The sequence below is a fragment of the Ranitomeya imitator genome, chromosome 8, assembly GCF_032444005.1.
Source record: "Ranitomeya imitator isolate aRanImi1 chromosome 8, aRanImi1.pri, whole genome shotgun sequence".
In the NCBI taxonomy this organism is placed as follows: domain Eukaryota; kingdom Metazoa; phylum Chordata; class Amphibia; order Anura; family Dendrobatidae; genus Ranitomeya; species Ranitomeya imitator.
The window spans coordinates 52,714,940-52,732,325 of NC_091289.1; positions in this window are offsets into that span (position 1 = coordinate 52,714,940).

Sequence of the window (17,386 nt, forward strand, 5' to 3'; positions counted from 1 at the left end):
TGGCCAGGGCTGGCGTTAGTGGCAGGCAGACCAGGCAGCTGCCTAGGGCCCCAGCTCCCCCAGGGGTCCCCAGCTAGCCACCTGCCACCAGCGCCGACTCACCCTCCCTCCCGCCAGCATCTCCCTTTCCGATCATTCCCCTCTGCCTCTGACACTGTGGGTGCACGATGACATCACATCATGGCGTACCTGCTGTGTGCTGGGAGACTGCAGCCTTTGAGACCGGAGCCGAGAGCAGTGCGGGGCATGAGATGAGGTGAGGATTGTGTGGGTTTTTTTTAATCTATCGATGAGTGAGTACTGGACTGTGGGGCCATTTTTAGTTTTACATTATATTCTCTGGGGGGCTGTATTACATTCTATGGGGAACTGTATTATATTTTATGTGGTGCTGTATTATATTCTATGGTTGGGTTGTATTACATTCTATGGGGTGATGTATTCTATTCTATGGGGGCCTGTATTACATTCTATGGGGTGCTGTATTATATTCTGTAGGGGCTGTATTATATTCTATAGGGGGGCAGTATTATATTCTATGGGGGAGATCAGCTTTATTACATTCTATGGGGGGCAGTATTATATTCTATGGGGGAGATCGGCTGTATTACATTCTATGGGGGCTGTATTACATTCTATAGAGAGCTGTATTATATTCTATGGGGGGCTGTTTTATATTCTATGGGGGTGTATTACATTCTATGGGGCGCTGTATTATATTCTATGGGCGACTGTATTATACTCTATGGGGCTGTATTATATTCTATGGGGGAGATGGGCTGTATTACAATCTATGGGGTGCTGTATTACATTCTATGGGGGCTGTATTATATTCTATGGGGGAGGTGGGCTGTATTACATTCTATGGGGTGCTGTATTACATTCTATGGGGACTGTATTATATTCTATGGGGGGCTGTATTATAGTCTATGGGGTGCTATATTACATTCTATGGGGGCTGTATTATATTCTATGGGGGAGGTGGGCTGTATTACATTCCATGGTGGAGGGCTGTATTATATTCTATGGGGGGCTGTATTATATTCTATGGGGGAGGTGGGCTGTATTACATTCTATGGGGTGCTGTATTACAATCTATGGGGTCTGTATTATATTCTGTGGGGCTGTATTATATTCTATGAGGGAGGTGGGCTGTATTATATTCTATGGGGGCTGTATTATATTCTATGGGGGAGGTGGGCTGTATTACATTCTTTGGGAGGTGGGCTGTATTATATTCTATGGGGAAGTGGGCTGTATTATTTTCTATGGGGGAGGTGGGCTGTATTACATTATATGGGGGGCTGTATTATATTCTATGGGGGGCATGGGCTGCATTACATTTTATGGAGTGCTGTATTATATTCTATGGGGGGCTGTATTATATTCTATGGGGGAGGTGGGCTGTATTACATTCTATGGGGGAGGGCTGTATTATATTCTATGGGGGAGGTGGGCTGTATTATATACTATGGGGAGGTGGGCTGTATTACATTCTATGGGGTGCTGTATTACATTCTATGGGAGGCTGTATTATACTCTTTGGGTGCTGTATTATATACTATAGGGGGCTGTATTATATTCTATAAGGTGCTGTATTATATTCTATGGGGGGCTGTATTATATTATATGGGGGAGGTGGGCTGTATTACATTCTATGGAGGGTTGTATTATATTCTTTGGGGTGCTGTATTATATACTATAGGGGGCTGTATTATATTCTATGGGGGAGGATTGCATCCTTCTCTTTGATGCGGCTACATTATATTCTATGGGGAGGTGGGCTGTGTTATATTCTCTGGGGGCTACATTATATTCTATGGGGGCTGTATTATATTCTATGAGGGTGGATTGCATCATACTTTTTTCTATGGGGATGTGGGCTGTGTTATATTCTATGGGGGGCTACATTATATTCTATGTATTAAATGTATTATATTCTATGAGGGGTGGTTGCATCATACTCTATGATTATATTCTATGGGGGGCTGCATTATACTACATGAGGAGGGCTACATTGTATTCTATGGAGGGGCTACATTATATTCTGTGGGGGGCTGCCTTATATTCTGTGGAGGGGCTGCATTATACTATATGGGGGGTTGCATTATATTCTATGGGGGGGGTTACATTATATTGTATGGCAGGGATCCATTATACTATATCGAGGACTATGGTGAATACATTATACTATATGAAGAACTATGGGGTGCATTATACTATGGGAAGTGAATTGTATTACATGGATGACTATGGCGGTGCATTTTACTATATGGAGCACTATGAGGAGTGTATTCTACTATATGGAGGACTGAGCAGTGCATTTTAATATATAGAGGACTATGAGGCATGTATTATACTATATGGAGGACTGAGGAGTGTATTATACTATATGGATGATTGAAGAGTGTATTTTAATATATGGAGGACTATGAGGAGTGTATTATACTATATGGAGGACTATGGGTTGTGTATAATACTATATGGAGGACTTAGGAGTGTATTTTAATATGTGGAGGACTATAGGGAGTGTATTATACTATATGGAGGACTATGGGGAGTGTATTATACTATATGGAGGACTATGGGGCACATTATATTATATGGAGGACTATGCGGTGTGCATTTTACAATATGGATGACGGTGGTGCACATTATAATATATGGATATGGATATGGATATGCTACATATTCATTGTGTGATTGGATTGCTTATGTGGGAACAAAAATCTTTGTTCTCAGCAGCACATCAGCCGATGTATACTGTAGATGTGCTGCTGATAACATGATACTGTATGGGGACAGACTGATCTAATAGTGATTGTTCTGTTCCCATCATTCTTTCTCAGTTGATGTAAAGAGGCCGGGAAACAAGCGAAATGAGCGCATGTAAATACAACAGAAATGCTTCTGTGTGATGTGCAATATGTTAGCATTTGGGCCCTATTTTGCCTAAAACCGCCCTGATTGTGGCTCAGAGTTTAGAACTGTATTATGTATAGGACAGGACTTTCACTCAGTGGTTAGCACTGCACTATGTATAGGGTAGCACGGTAGCTCAGTGGTTAGCACTGTACTATGAATAGGACAGCATGGTGGTTCATTGGTTAGCACTGTACTATGTATAGGGCAGCACGATGAATCAGTGGTTAGCATTGTACTATGTATAAAGCAGCATGGTGGTTCAGTGGTTAGAACTGTACTATGTATAGGGCAGCACGGTAGGGTAGCTCAGCAATCAGCCCTGTACTATGTATAGAGCAGCATGGTGGCTCCGTGGTTAGCACTGTACTATGTATAGGGCAGCACGGTAGCTTAGTGGTTAGCACTGTACTATGTATATGGCATTACAGTGGCTCATTGGTTAGCATTGTACTATATATTAGCACTGTACTATGTACAGGTCTTCCACCAGGAATTTCAGGGCCTCACACTGTCAAAATTTTTGTGCCCCCTTGAGACTCCGCCCAGGCTCCACCCCTCGAACCTTCCACAGTCCAACCACCTACACTCTTAGGCCAGGATCACACATACGCGAGATACGGCCGAGTCTCGCAGGTGAAAACCCAGCTCAGGCACCGGCACTCCGGAGCGGAGTGTGCGGCTCCATGTATTGCTGTGCAGCTGCACGCTCCGCTCCGGAGAGCCGGGTTTTCACCTGCGAGACTCGGCCATATCTCGCGTATGTGGGATCCCGGCCTTAGAAAAATTCTACTTCTGCATCATGTCCTCACCAATCACACACATTATCAGTTCCCATCAAGATCTCCGAGGTCATTCATCCTTATGTTTATAGTCCTTTTACTAGGCCCTGCTCCTAATAGCCAGTTTCCTACTCCACACTGATGAGGGGCAAATACCCCGAAACAGCTGTCTGTGGATGGATACCATGTTTTGGCATAGGTGGTTTTCCTCTTTGGATGCTGCCCTTTCCATGGTTGTTCCTTCCCGGTGAAAGACCTGGCTATTTATTGCTTGCGTTGAGAAACACGTGATGATGTCTCCGCGGCTTTTCTACATGCATTTGCATATTTCCCATCAGGGATGGGGGCAGTGTTCTGGATCACTGCGTTGAGAAACACGTGATGGTGTCTCCGCGGTGTTGGATGTTTTGATTGATCTCTCTGAGGTCATTCATCCTTATGTTTATAGTCCTTTTACTAGGCACTGCTCCTAATAGCCAGTTTCCTACTCCACACTGATGAGGGGCAAATACCCCGAAACAGCTGTCTGTGGATGGATACCATGTTTTGGCATAGGTGGTTTTCCTCTTTGGATGCTGCCCTTCCCGTGGTTGTTCCTTCTCGGTGAAAGACCTGGCTATTTATTGCTTGCGTTGAGAAACACGTGATGGTGTCTCCGAGGCTTTTCTACATGCATTTGCATATTTCCCATAAGGGATGGGGGCAGTGTTCTGGATCACTGCGTTGAGAAACACGTGATGGTGTCTCCGTGGTGTTGGATGTTTTGATCTCCCCGAGGTCATTCATCCTTATGTTTATAGTCCTTTTACTAGGCACTGCTCCTAATAGCCATTTTCCTGCTCCACACTGATGAGGGGCAAATACCCCGAAACAGCTGTCTGTGGATGGATACCATGTTTTGGCATAGGTGGTTTTCCTCTTTGGATGCTGCCCTTCCCGTGGTTGTTCCTTCCCGGTGAAAGACCTGGCTATTTATTGCTTGCATTGAGAAACACGTGATGGTGTCTCCGCGGCTTTTCTACATGCATTTGCATATTTCCCATAAGGGATGGGGCAATGTTCTAGATCACTGCGTTGAGAAACACGTGATGGTGTCTCCGTGGTGTTGGATGTTTTGATCTCCCCGAGGTCATTCATCCTTATGTTTATAGTCCTTTTACTAAGCACTGCTCCTAATAGCTAGTTTCCTACACCACACTGATGAGGGGCAAATACCCCGAACAGCTGTCTGTGGATGGATACCATGTTTTGGCATAGGTGGTTTTCCTCTTTGGATGCTGCCCTTCCCGTTGTTGTTGTTCCTTCCCGGTGAAAGACCTGGCTATTTATTGCTTGCGTTGAGAAACACGTGATGGTGTCTCAGGCGGCTTTTCTACATGCATTTACAGTACAATGTAAACCTATGGGAAACCAAAAACGCTGTGCCCATGCTGCAGAAAAAAACACGCGGAAATGTAGCGTTTTATTTTCCGCAGCATGTCAATTCTTTGTGCAGATTCCGCAGCGTTTTTACATCTGCTCCAATAGAAAACTGCAGATGTAAAACCGCAGCGGAATCCGCAATAGAAAACGCGATAAATCCGCAGGAAAAACAGCAGCGGTTTTGCACTGCGGATTTATCAAATCCGCTGCGGAAAAATCCGCAGAGAACCATTCTACGTGTGAACATACCCTTAACTCACATAGGCAGAGCTTCTGCAGAGCCATCTGCTCCAAAAATTACAAACTGACACACCTAAACCCTTGCTACAGGGGTTTTTTTTAAACTGGGCCTCTTGCAAGACCAGGCCTGGAGGAAACGGACTGCCTCGCTACCTTCCCGTATTCCGTTTAAAAAATAAAAGTTCATATCAGGTTTTCCTGAACAATGCCTTGGCCAAATAGCTTGACCAGGTCCATGCTAAATTTTATTTTGCTTTGTGACTCACAGGCGTCCTGCTGTGACCAAAAGACACTCCAGCGGGTCTAAAGGAATTCCATCCGCATCCTGGGGAATACATATCGACTTTCGCATATGATCCCCGCCCTACCTTAGTATACAGTGTCAGTGAACAGGCAATACAGTGATCACCAGTGACATTATGCACAGGAGCTCTGTATATAGTATACAGTGTAGAGGTAATACAGTGATCACCAGTGACATTATAAACAGGAGCTCTGTATACAGTGTCAGTTTGTAGGTAATACAGGTATCATTGGTGACATTATACACAAGAGCTCTGTATATAATATACAGTGTTTAGTGTAAGTGTACATATAATACACTGACTCACCAGTGAAATCTCTAGTTGAAGTCCTTCATCTTTGCTTTTCATCTTTATCCAGCGCACACCGCCATCACTTCTTCCAGCCATGACTTGTATCTGCAGGAAATAACAGTTTATAAATAGGAGAAAAAGGGAGCATACAATATAGATAATTTTATAAACACATAGCTTTATTGATACAAAAGATACTAAAAATAGTAAAGCAGTTACATCTTAGGTGTCATCCACTCAAGCACAAAAGGGAGCCCATCCCCATGCAAATCCCCATGTCTCTAAACATAGTAACCGGAGGGAGAAAAAAACACTCCCATATGTTTGTAAGCCGGTGAGACTAAGCCCACATATGCTAATGTAAATGTAATTACCACTAGAAGAGCAATATTACTAATAGTGTGCAGTGCATCTTAGTAAAGCAGATACCGTAGTTAGGCTTACCAATGGGGGATGCAGGGAGAGGGTCCGACCAGAAGAAAAACACCCCAACGCGCGTTTCGCGGCTGCGAGCGCCGCTTTCTCAAGGGGATAAGTGTCTGATGGTGCAGGACCTTCTAATAACCCCCCTGGCCCCGGTCACATGTGTGTGAGCGGCCACTCCGGGCGGCGCCAACGGCGCATGCGCACTGCGACGGGCAGGTCAGGGATGGGGGCCGGGCGTCAGGCCGAGTGCGCAAGCGCCAGGCGATAAGCCTGGAAGTTGCGCACAAGGCACCCAGACGCCCGTCCACATCCCAGAGCCGCCCGTGCACAGCGCGACGCGCGCAGCCGCACGGGTGAGCATGTGGAACGAACGGTAGAACCGCCTATTGCAAATGGGAGATGTGCAGATGTAAGGAATGTATAAAGCAGCGATGTCATTACATAGCGCAGCCATGCCAAACTGCCGACATGTAAATATCCTATCCCCTAGTAAGTCCCCAGAAAAAACGATCTGCCAAAATATCAGACACGGGTGAGGGTAAAGGGAAGAGGTACATGCAAGCAATGTGTAAATGGTATATGGCAGTATGATGACATAGCGCAGTCATGCCATATTGTCCGCATATAGATAGCCCATCCCCCTAATGAATCCCCAATATCATAATCCGCCAAGATATACTACATAGGTGAGGGGGAAAGAAAGCCGCAAATAGCAGTACAAGGCATGCGGACAACATAGATAACACCCACACAGCCCCATATATGCCAAACAAGCATATGCAATACAACAAGTAGCATATTGTACACATACAACCATGGTATACATATGAAGATGTATATATAGTCCACATTATATCCAATGGGAAGGGAGTAGCTGGCTTGGAGATGTCACGGGTCCAAGTTTGCGGACAGCAGGGTAAAAAGACGGTGTTTACCCCATATGAAACCAGGATCAAGGGAGAGCCCATAAACGAAAAATGTTGCTGGGTAAACTCTGTTCCTAGGACTCATTCTTTTAAAAAAGCATTCACTTGCAACAAACTTCGCTAACCCACCCTCTGCCACTCATGCTTTCATGCTGTCCAGTTTTTCACTGCAGACTTATCTGTAGTGCTGTTTCCCATCTTTGTGTGAACTGGATTTGCTGTTGTTGCTTGCATACGTTCTGTGCTTTGTACGTAGAGCGGGAAAGAGAGCCAACTCGACAAGCGGCACATCAACAGTCCAAAGACATCGATCCCAGTGCGGCACGACCGATGTTCACCGCCTCCCCACCAGACAGCAATGCAGGCCCCACCAGGCGACTTGAACCCGTCACGTCGGCCCTCATCTCCAACGGTGGTAAATAATCTTCACATGTATAACATTATTGCGTTGTCATAATTTTATTGGTATGCACACACAAGGCCGGGATCAGAAAAGAGCCGTATGTGAAAAGCGTTACTATGAATAAAACGGAAAGAAAACACAAGAAGTTAAAATAAGAAAAATAATACATTAAAAGAATTATTAAAAACAAAGAGACCGGAAGGACCATGATGAGACGCCAAGGAGACTGATGTAGAGCTACGCTAGAGATAAGAGGCAAAGCTTAGGGATTCATTGAGACCCCTAGGTGTCAGAGTGTCAAGCAGAACAATCCACTTGGACTCGATCTGGGCCAGTCGTTTTTTATAGTCCCCACCTCTAATACCAAGGTGAAGGACGTCAATCCCCCTCACAGAGAGCAATTTATCATTACAATTATGATGCTGTCTGAAGTGGCGTGGAATAGTTTTCAAATCCGCTTGTGTGGGCGCCGTCTTGGCCGCACCAATGTCCCGCACATGCTCACGAACGCGAACCCTAAGCTCACGAGTGGTAAGCCCAACGTATATTTTTGGGCACGGACAAGTCGCATAATAGATGACATTTGTGGTATTACAGGTTATGCGCTGTCTAATTTGAAACGTTTTTAAACCATCACTCGAAGTGAAGTCGGAGCAGCGGAGGACATTGGTGCAGGCAAGACAGCGCCCACACGGGACACATCCCAGACGGGGTCCCCCCGTACCAAAGTTGTTGCTCGGGGCTGGAACATAATGACTCCTTACCAGTATATCATTAAGGCTCCTACACCTCTTAGGAGTCATCAAAGGGAAGTCACCCAAGGCAGCACGCAGGGAAGGCTCAGTGTGTAATACAGACCAATATTTTGAAAAAATTGAGCGCATGTTCTCCCACTCGTGGTTATAGGTGGAGATATATCTAATTTGTCCACCTTTTTCCCTGCTGCGACGTCGAGAGCTACCATGCAATAGATCACTGCGTGGAGTGGTCCTGGCACGGTAATAACCGGCTCTAATAGATCTATGGCTGTAGCCACGAGCCCTGAATCTCTGTTTAAGGTCACTCGCCTGTTGTTCGAATTTAGTTTCAGAAGAGCAGATACGTCGCATCCTGAGAAACTGTCCGACCGGGACGGCCCTCACAGTGGCTGGATGGTGAGCAGAGGTGGCATGCAACAAAGAATTGACCGAGGTCGGCTTCCTGAAAACGTCGGTCTGGATGCGCCGATCAGAGTCAATTTCCAGACGGACGTCCAGGAAGTCGACCGTGGTGGTACTAAAGACATAGGTCAAACGTATATTTAATATATTGTCATTAAGGCCCCTCATAAAATCCTCGAGCTGGTGGACAGACCCACTCCAAAGAAACAAAATGTCATCGATATAACGATGCCAGCACAGCACATGGGCAGCGAACGGAGGGCCCTCATCGCCAAAGATCTCTCTCTCCCAGGCGCCCAAGAAGAGGTTGGCGTACGAGGGCGCACACGCCGCGCCCATGGCTGTGCCGCGTTTCTGTAGATAGAAATTATCCTTAAAGATAAAGAAATTGTGGGTCAGAATATATTCCAACAGCTCGAGGATTAGCTCACATAGAGGGCCGTCCAGGTCGGAGGCGCCCAGGAAGCGGCGAACAGCATCCAATCCATGGGAGTGATCGATGCATGTATATAGACTCTCGACGTCAGCTGTAACAAGGATTGTATCGCAGTCCACAAGGATGCCATCCACCCTCGACAGGGCGTCCGAGGTGTCTTTAACGTAAGACGGTAAGGTCTCTACCAGAGGTTTTAGATAATAGTCAACAAATTGACATATGGGGTTACACATACCATCAACACCAGACACTATCGGACGCCCCGGAGGGTCAAGGGCATCCTTGTGGACCTTAGGCAGCAAGTACAGGGTCGGAGCTCTGGGGGACCTAACCATTAGTCCGTCAAATACTTGTTTGGTAATAATATTACCCTCCAGAGTCTCAATAAGAATATTTTGTAACTCCCGCAAAAAAGGTACCGTAGGATTGGAGGAGAGCCTGAGGTAGGTGTGAGGATCCTTCAATTGCCGAAAGGCTTCCCGTTCATACTTAGCGCACGGCCAGATCACCACGTTCCCCCCCTTGTCTGCTGGTTTAAATATCACATCTTTCCATGATTGTAATTGTTTAATAGCTAAACGCTGTCTGGCGGTGAGGTTATCATGCGTGCGGCGTGAAGTCAGTTTTTTGAGATCCTCACTCACCAATTTTGTGAATATCTCAACCGCAGGAGATAGAGACAAGGGGGGGAACCTGGCAGATCTGGGACGGGCGGAAGGAGGGAACTTACTTGGATCAGAAGCTTCTTGTTCCTCAAGCAAATCCTCCAAGTCCCGGAGAGTATTTCTCTCAATATCACTCATGTCAGTAATGAAGGTTCTATTTGCATGAAGTTTTTTGAGGATTAATTTGCGGGAGAACAAATGAAGGTACAAATAACAGTTATCTAGAGCAGCACTTGCAAAGCACATTACTTAATTTTTTCACAAATTCTACACTACACCAGATGAAGAAAAAAAGGTGACATAGTGTCACCCTGCACAGTACCAGCCTCCTCCGCCCCCACATTACCAGCCCCCTTCCACCGTCACACATTGAAACCAGTATCCTTCAAAATAAAATAGATCACTGCAGCATTAATATCCCCCATATGTCTCCATCCTGCCCTATCTGTCCCATGAGTCTCCATTGTATCAATCCTGCCCCATGATCCTGCCCCATTTATTTCCATCCTGCCCCATGATCCTGCCCCATATGTCTCCATCCTGCCCCATGATCCTGCACCATGTGTCTCTATCCTGCCCAATGATCCAGTACCATGTGTCTCCATCCTGCCCCATGGTCCTGCCCCATCCAGCCCCATCTGTCCCATCAGTCTCCATTGTATCGATCCAGCCCCATGATCCTTCCACATTTATCTCCATCCTGCCCCATGATCTTACCCCATGTGTCTCCATCCTGCCCCATCTGTCTCCATCCTGCCCCACGATCCTGCATCATGTGTCTCCATTCTGCCCCATGTGTCTCCATTCTGCCCCATGTGTCTCCATTCTGCCCCATGTGTCTCCATCCTGCCCCATCTGTCTCCATCCTGCCCCATCTGTCTCCATCCTGCCCCATGATCCTGCACAATGTTTCCATCATGCTCCATGATCTTGCACCATGTAACATGGTGCAGAATCATGGGGCAAGAGGGAGGCAAATGGGGCAGGAGGGAGACACATGGTACACATGTCTCCACCCTGCCGCTGAAACATATTGTGGCTTGGCACTTTCAATAAAAAAAAACACTTTCTCCTTACCTGGCCGTGGTCCAGCGGCAACGTCCCCTCTATCTATTTCAAAAGCAGTCTCGCCGACGAATGACAATGATGTCATACACCAGCAACGTGCGCGCTAACATCAGCTGCCAACCTATGATTGCCCACACATCAATACATTTTAACTGAACCTGCATCTAGGACACAGGTTCAGTTACTGCACTGGCATGATCCTCCTGCCCCTGGGACCCGGTAAGCCGAAGTTGGCGGCCCGCTCTTTTTAATGGGCCCCATACGCCAGTAAGGGCAATAATGCCTTGATGGCGGCCCTGATTATGGCATCCAAAGAGTTCACTTTTGGTCTAACCTGACCAGACACTATTCCCCCAGTATTTTCCAGGCTTGTTGTTGAGCAAACTTTAAACGTGCTTCAACATGCTTTTTGTTCAGCAATGGAGTCTTACGTGGTGAGCGTGCATACAAGCCAAGGAGGTTGAGTGCATTACTTACAGTTTTCTTTGAAACACTTGTACCTGCTGATTCCAGATCTTTCTCTAGCTATGAACAAGTGGTCCTTGGCTCTTGGACAACACTTCTGATACTTCTTTTATCTCTGTATGAAATCTTGCAGGAAGCACCTGGTCATGGCCGGTTTATGGTGAAATTATGTTCTTTGCACTTATGGATTATGGCCCCACCAGTGCTCACTGAAGCTTTCAGAAGTTTACAAATTGTTCTGTCAATCCCATCAGCATGTTTTGCAACAATAAGGTTGTCACTGGGTTTACCTATCATGAGTTGTTTCTTTTGTGGCATCTTGGTAATTAGACAACTTTTTATAGACCATCAGTTTAACCAGCTGATAGTGAAAAATAATAAGTGGCAGGACTTCTTTCTAATTAATAGATTTCCGCTGGAGTCATGACTTTCCATTGCCTTTTTGCACCTCTCTTTGTTCATGCATTCAATACTTTTTCTTCATGTAATTTAATGGATATATATATATATATATATATATATATATATATATATATACTAGATGGTGGCCCGATTCTAACGCATCAGGTATTCTAGAATATGCATGTCCACATAGTATATTGCCCAGTCACATAGTATATTGCCCAGTCACGTAGTATTTTGCCCAGTCACATAGTATAATGTTCCATGCAGTTATGGCCCCATAGATGCTCCATATAATGTTCCATGCAGTTATGGCCCATAGATGCTCCATATAATGCTCCATGCAGTTATAGCCCCATAGATGTCCCATATAATGCTCCATGCAGTTCATTATGGCCCCATAGATGCCCCATATAATGCTCCATGCAGTTATGGCCCCATTGATGTCCCATATAATGCTCCATGCAGTTCATTATGGCCCCATAGATGCCCCATATAATGCTCCATGCAGTTATGGCCCCATAGATGTCCCATATAATGCTCCATGCAGTTCATTATGGCCCCATAGATGCCCCATATAATGCTCCATGCAGTTATGGCCCCATAGATGCCCCATATAATGCACCATGCAGTTATGGCCCCATAGATGTCCCATATAATGCTCCATGCAGTTATGGCCCCAGAGATGCCCCATATAATGCTCCGTGCAGTTATGGCCCCATAGATGTCCCATATAATGCTCCATGCAGTTCATTATGGCCCCATAGATGCCCCATATAATGCTCCATGCAGTTATGGCCCCATTGATGTCCCATATAATGCTCCATGCAGTTATGGCCCCATTGATGTCCCATATAATGCTCCATGCAGTTCATTATGGCCCCATAGATGCCCCATATAATGCTCCATGCAGTTATGGCCCCATAGATGCCCCATATAATGCTCCATGCAGTTATGGCCCCATTGATGTCCCATATAATGCTCCATGCAGTTCATTATGGCCCCATAGATGCCCCATATAATGCTCCATGCAGTTATGGCCCCATAGATGTCCCATATAATGCTCCATGCAGTTCATTATGGCCCCATAGATGCCCCATATAATGCTCCATGCAGTTATGGCCCCATTGATGTCCCATATAATGCTCCATGCAGTTCATTATGGCCCCATAGATGCCCCATATAATGCTCCATGCAGTTCTTTATGGCCCCATAGACGCTCCATACAGCATTGTGCCACATGTAATGCTGCTGCTGCTGCAATAAAAAAAAAAAAATCACATACTCACCTCTCGTCGCTGCTCCTCAGCGTCCCATCTCTCCGCACTGACTGTTCAGGCAGAGGGCGGCGCGCACACTAATACGTCATCGCGTCCTCTGACCTGAACAGTCACTGCAAAAGGACGGGAAGACGGAGCGGCGCCCGGCGGATGGAACGCGGACAGGTGAATATTAAATACTCACCTGCTCCTGACGCTGTCCCTGCCTGTTCCATGGTACCGCAGATTCTTCGCGCCTGCGCGAGAAGGACCTGCCATGATGTAACGGTCACATGACCGTGACGTCATGGCAGGTCCTTCTCGTGCAGGCGCGCAGGGCCTGTGATGACGTCGCGGTCACATGACCGTGACGTCATGGAAGGGCCTTGTCGCATCCTTAGCACCGGAACGTCACGAAGAGCGGGAAAGGCGCCAGAGGGTGAGGATATGATGATTTTTTATTTTTTAAATTATTTTTAACATTAGATCTTTTTACTATTGACGCTGCATAGGCAACATCAATAGTAAAAACTTGGTCACACAGGGTTAATAGCGGCGGTAACGGAGTGAGTTACCCGCGGCATAACGTGGTCCGTTACCGCCAGCATTAACCCTATGTGAGCGGTGACTGGAGGGGAGTATGCGGGCGCCGGGCAGTGACTGCGGGGAGGAAGGAGAGGCCATTTTCTTCCGGACTGTGCCCGTCGCTGATTGGTCGTTGCTGTTTTGCCGCGACCAATCAGCGACTTGGATGCCATGACAGACAGAGGCCGCGACCAATGAATATCTGTGACAGAAAGACAGACAGACAGAAAGACGGAAGTGACCCTTAGACAATTATATAGTAGATATATATATATATATATATATATACAGTTAGGGCCAGAAATATTTGGACAGTGACACAATTTTCGCGAGTTGGGCTCTGCATGCCACCACATTGGATTTGAAATGAAACCTCTACAACAGAATTCAAGTGCAGATTGTAACGTTTAATTTGAAGGGTTGAACAAAAATATCTGATAGAAAATGTAGGAATTGTACACATTTCTTTACAAACACTCCACATTTTAGGAGGTCAAAAGTAATTGGACAAATAAACATAACCCAAACAAAATATTTTTATTTTCAATATTTTGTTGCAAATCCTTTGGAGGCAATCACTGCCTTAAGTCTGGAACCCATGGACATCACCAAACGCTGGGTTTCCTCCTTCTTAATGCTTTGCCAGGCCTTTACAGCCGCAGCCTTCAGGTCTTGCTTGTTTGTGGGTCTTTCCGTCTTAAGTCTGGATTTGAGCAAGTGAAATGCATGCTCAATTGGGTTTAGATCTGGAGATTGACTTGTCCATTGCAGAATGTTCCACTTTTTGGCACTCATGAACTCCTGGGTAGCTTTGGCTGTATGCTTGGGGTCATTGTCCATCTGTACTATGAAGCGCCGTCCAATCAACTTTGCAGCATTTGGCTGAATCTGAGCTGAAAGTATATCCCGGTACACTTCAGAATTCATCTGGCTACTCTTGTCTGCTCTTATGTCATCAATAAACACAAGTGACCCAGTGCCATTGAAAGCCATGCATGCCCATGCCATCACGTTGCCTCCACCATGTTTTACAGAGGATGTGGTGTGCCTTGGATCATGTGCCGTTCCCTTTCTTCTCCAAACTTTTTTCTTCCCATCATTCTGGTACAGGTTGATCTTTGTCTCATCTGTCCATAGAATACTTTTCCAGAACTGAGCTGGCTTCTTGAGGTGTTTTTCTGCAAATTTAACTCTGGCCTGTCTATTTTTGGTATTGATGAATGGTTTGCATCTAGATGTGAACCCTTTGTATTTACTGTCATGGAGTCTTCTCTTTACTGTTGACTTAGAGACAGATACACCTATTTCACTGAGAGTGTTCTGGACTTCAGTTGATGTTGTGAACGGGTTCTTCTTCACCAAATTAAGTATGCGGCGATCATCCACCACTGTTGTCATCCGTGGACGCCCAGGCCTTTTTGAGTTCCCAAGCTCACCAGTCAATTCCTTTTTTCTCAGAATGTACCCAACTGTTGATTTTGCTACTCCAAGCATGTCTGCTATCTCTCTGATGGATTTTTTCTTATTTTTCAGCCTCAGGATGTTCTGCTTCACCTCAATTGAGAGTTCCTTTGACCGCATCTTGTCTGCTCACAGCAACAGCTTCCAAATGCAAAACCACACACCTGGAATCCACCCCTGACCTTTTAACTACTTCATTGATTACAGGTTAACGAGGGAGACGCCTTCAGAGTTAATTGCAGCCCTTAGAGTCCATTGTCCAATTACTTTTGGTCCCTTGAAAAAGAGGACGCTATGCATTACAGAGCTATGATTCCTAAACCCTTTCTCCGATTTGGATGTGGAAACTATCATATCGCAGCTGGGAGTGTGCACTTTCAGCCCATATTATATATATAATTGTATTTCTGAACATGTTTTTGTAAACAGCTAAAATAACAAAACCTGTGTCACTGTCCAAATATTTCTGGCCCTAACTGTATATATATATATACACACATATATATATATATATATATATATATATATATATATGTAAGAGTAAAAAAGGAAAACAGCACACAAAAAATAGAAAAAAGTGGGCTTTTAATGCCTGAACAGCGTGGCAACGTTTCGGATATGGTATCCTTTTTCAAGCTGGCTTGAAAAAGGATACCATATCCGAAATGTTGCCACGTTTTTCTATTTTTTGTGTGCTGTTTTCCTTTTTTACTCTTATAATTGAAGCCATTGGACCATTGGTCTGGAAAGCTTTGCACCACGATTGCGGTAATATTGATTCTGTTCCTGTTTTGTTTATATATATATATATATATATATATATGTGTATATACACACACAGACACAAATGACTCCCGCTCCTAAATACCACAGTTGGAACCAGCTCCGATTGCAGCAGTTTAATCACTTAGATGCCATGGTGTTCAGCCAAAGGAGGGTTTCATTCTGAAACCTCATTATCACTGCTAATAAGTTGCTCTGCCATAAGTCGTGCTCCATAAGAGAGGAGTAACACTACAAGACATTGCAATACCACAGTATAACAGAGTGTATTGCACAAGTGATCACATGTTCCAATGGAAAGCATAGGGGATAACTTTCAGACCGCTATGGCCCCCACCGATACCAAGAACCAGGTAATAGCTGAATGTAGCGGAGGACAATAATGCACACAGTGTCTCTATTCATTCTACTAGGAGTGCCGAAGTTGAGCTGAGCACTACACCCGGCAATCTCGGGCACTTCCATTATCAATGGACTGAGCGGTACTGCACATGATTGACCGCCGCTCCATTCAGTCATCATAACTCTTCAGATCACTATATAATCATGCCTATATAGTGGATTGTAACCTTGTATCAGAAGAATAGAGCTCCAACCAATATAAAGATCAATTACGGTAATAAACTAATGAACCCAACACAAAAACCATGGGGTCTAAAGTCCAGAGGTGGAAATTCAAGCAACATTTTGGAGACTTAAAAAAGTGGCGTCTAGGGCTCTGTAATGAAATTGAACATTTCTTCCTAATTGGGTTTTTACGATTGATTTAAAAAAAAAAATGCCATTGACCTGGGAATCATGGCAGCTGCTGGAAATGACTAATTGTATATCAATTATATTGGATAAACAATGTTTTATTCCTTTCTAGAACCGATGTTTAGGATCGCATTCTCTCTTATGCAATTGCCTACCATTTTGTAACCTGATCTAATTGTTTCACTGTTTTCCGCTTTACAAATGTTAGAATTCATAGGCTGGAGCTATTCTTTCAGCTGGAGGATGCTGCTGACCTTTGGAATCCTCAGCGCCGGCTTCCATTCATGTAAGCATAAACAAAACGATTCTCCCTTCCTTTATGGCTCAGCACTGATTGTCTGCCTATTCCACATATATAAAACATCATTAAATGCTCCTTGCCGGCTGTAAAATATAATGCCTCGCATGTGACCTTTCACCCCAGTGACCCTTAGGGAGATTTATGAGACCTGTCACAAAATTATAACTGGGTCTCTGCTGGATAAAATTTAAAGCGCATAATGGGATCCGGCTTTGAATTTAGAGCCATAGAATAGCAGGAAGATTGGGTGAGCGATGCTTTCTTTACAGCTTCTCTTTGCATGGCGGAAAAGCATTCGGTCGCCTGCCTTATTTCACTATAGTCGCAC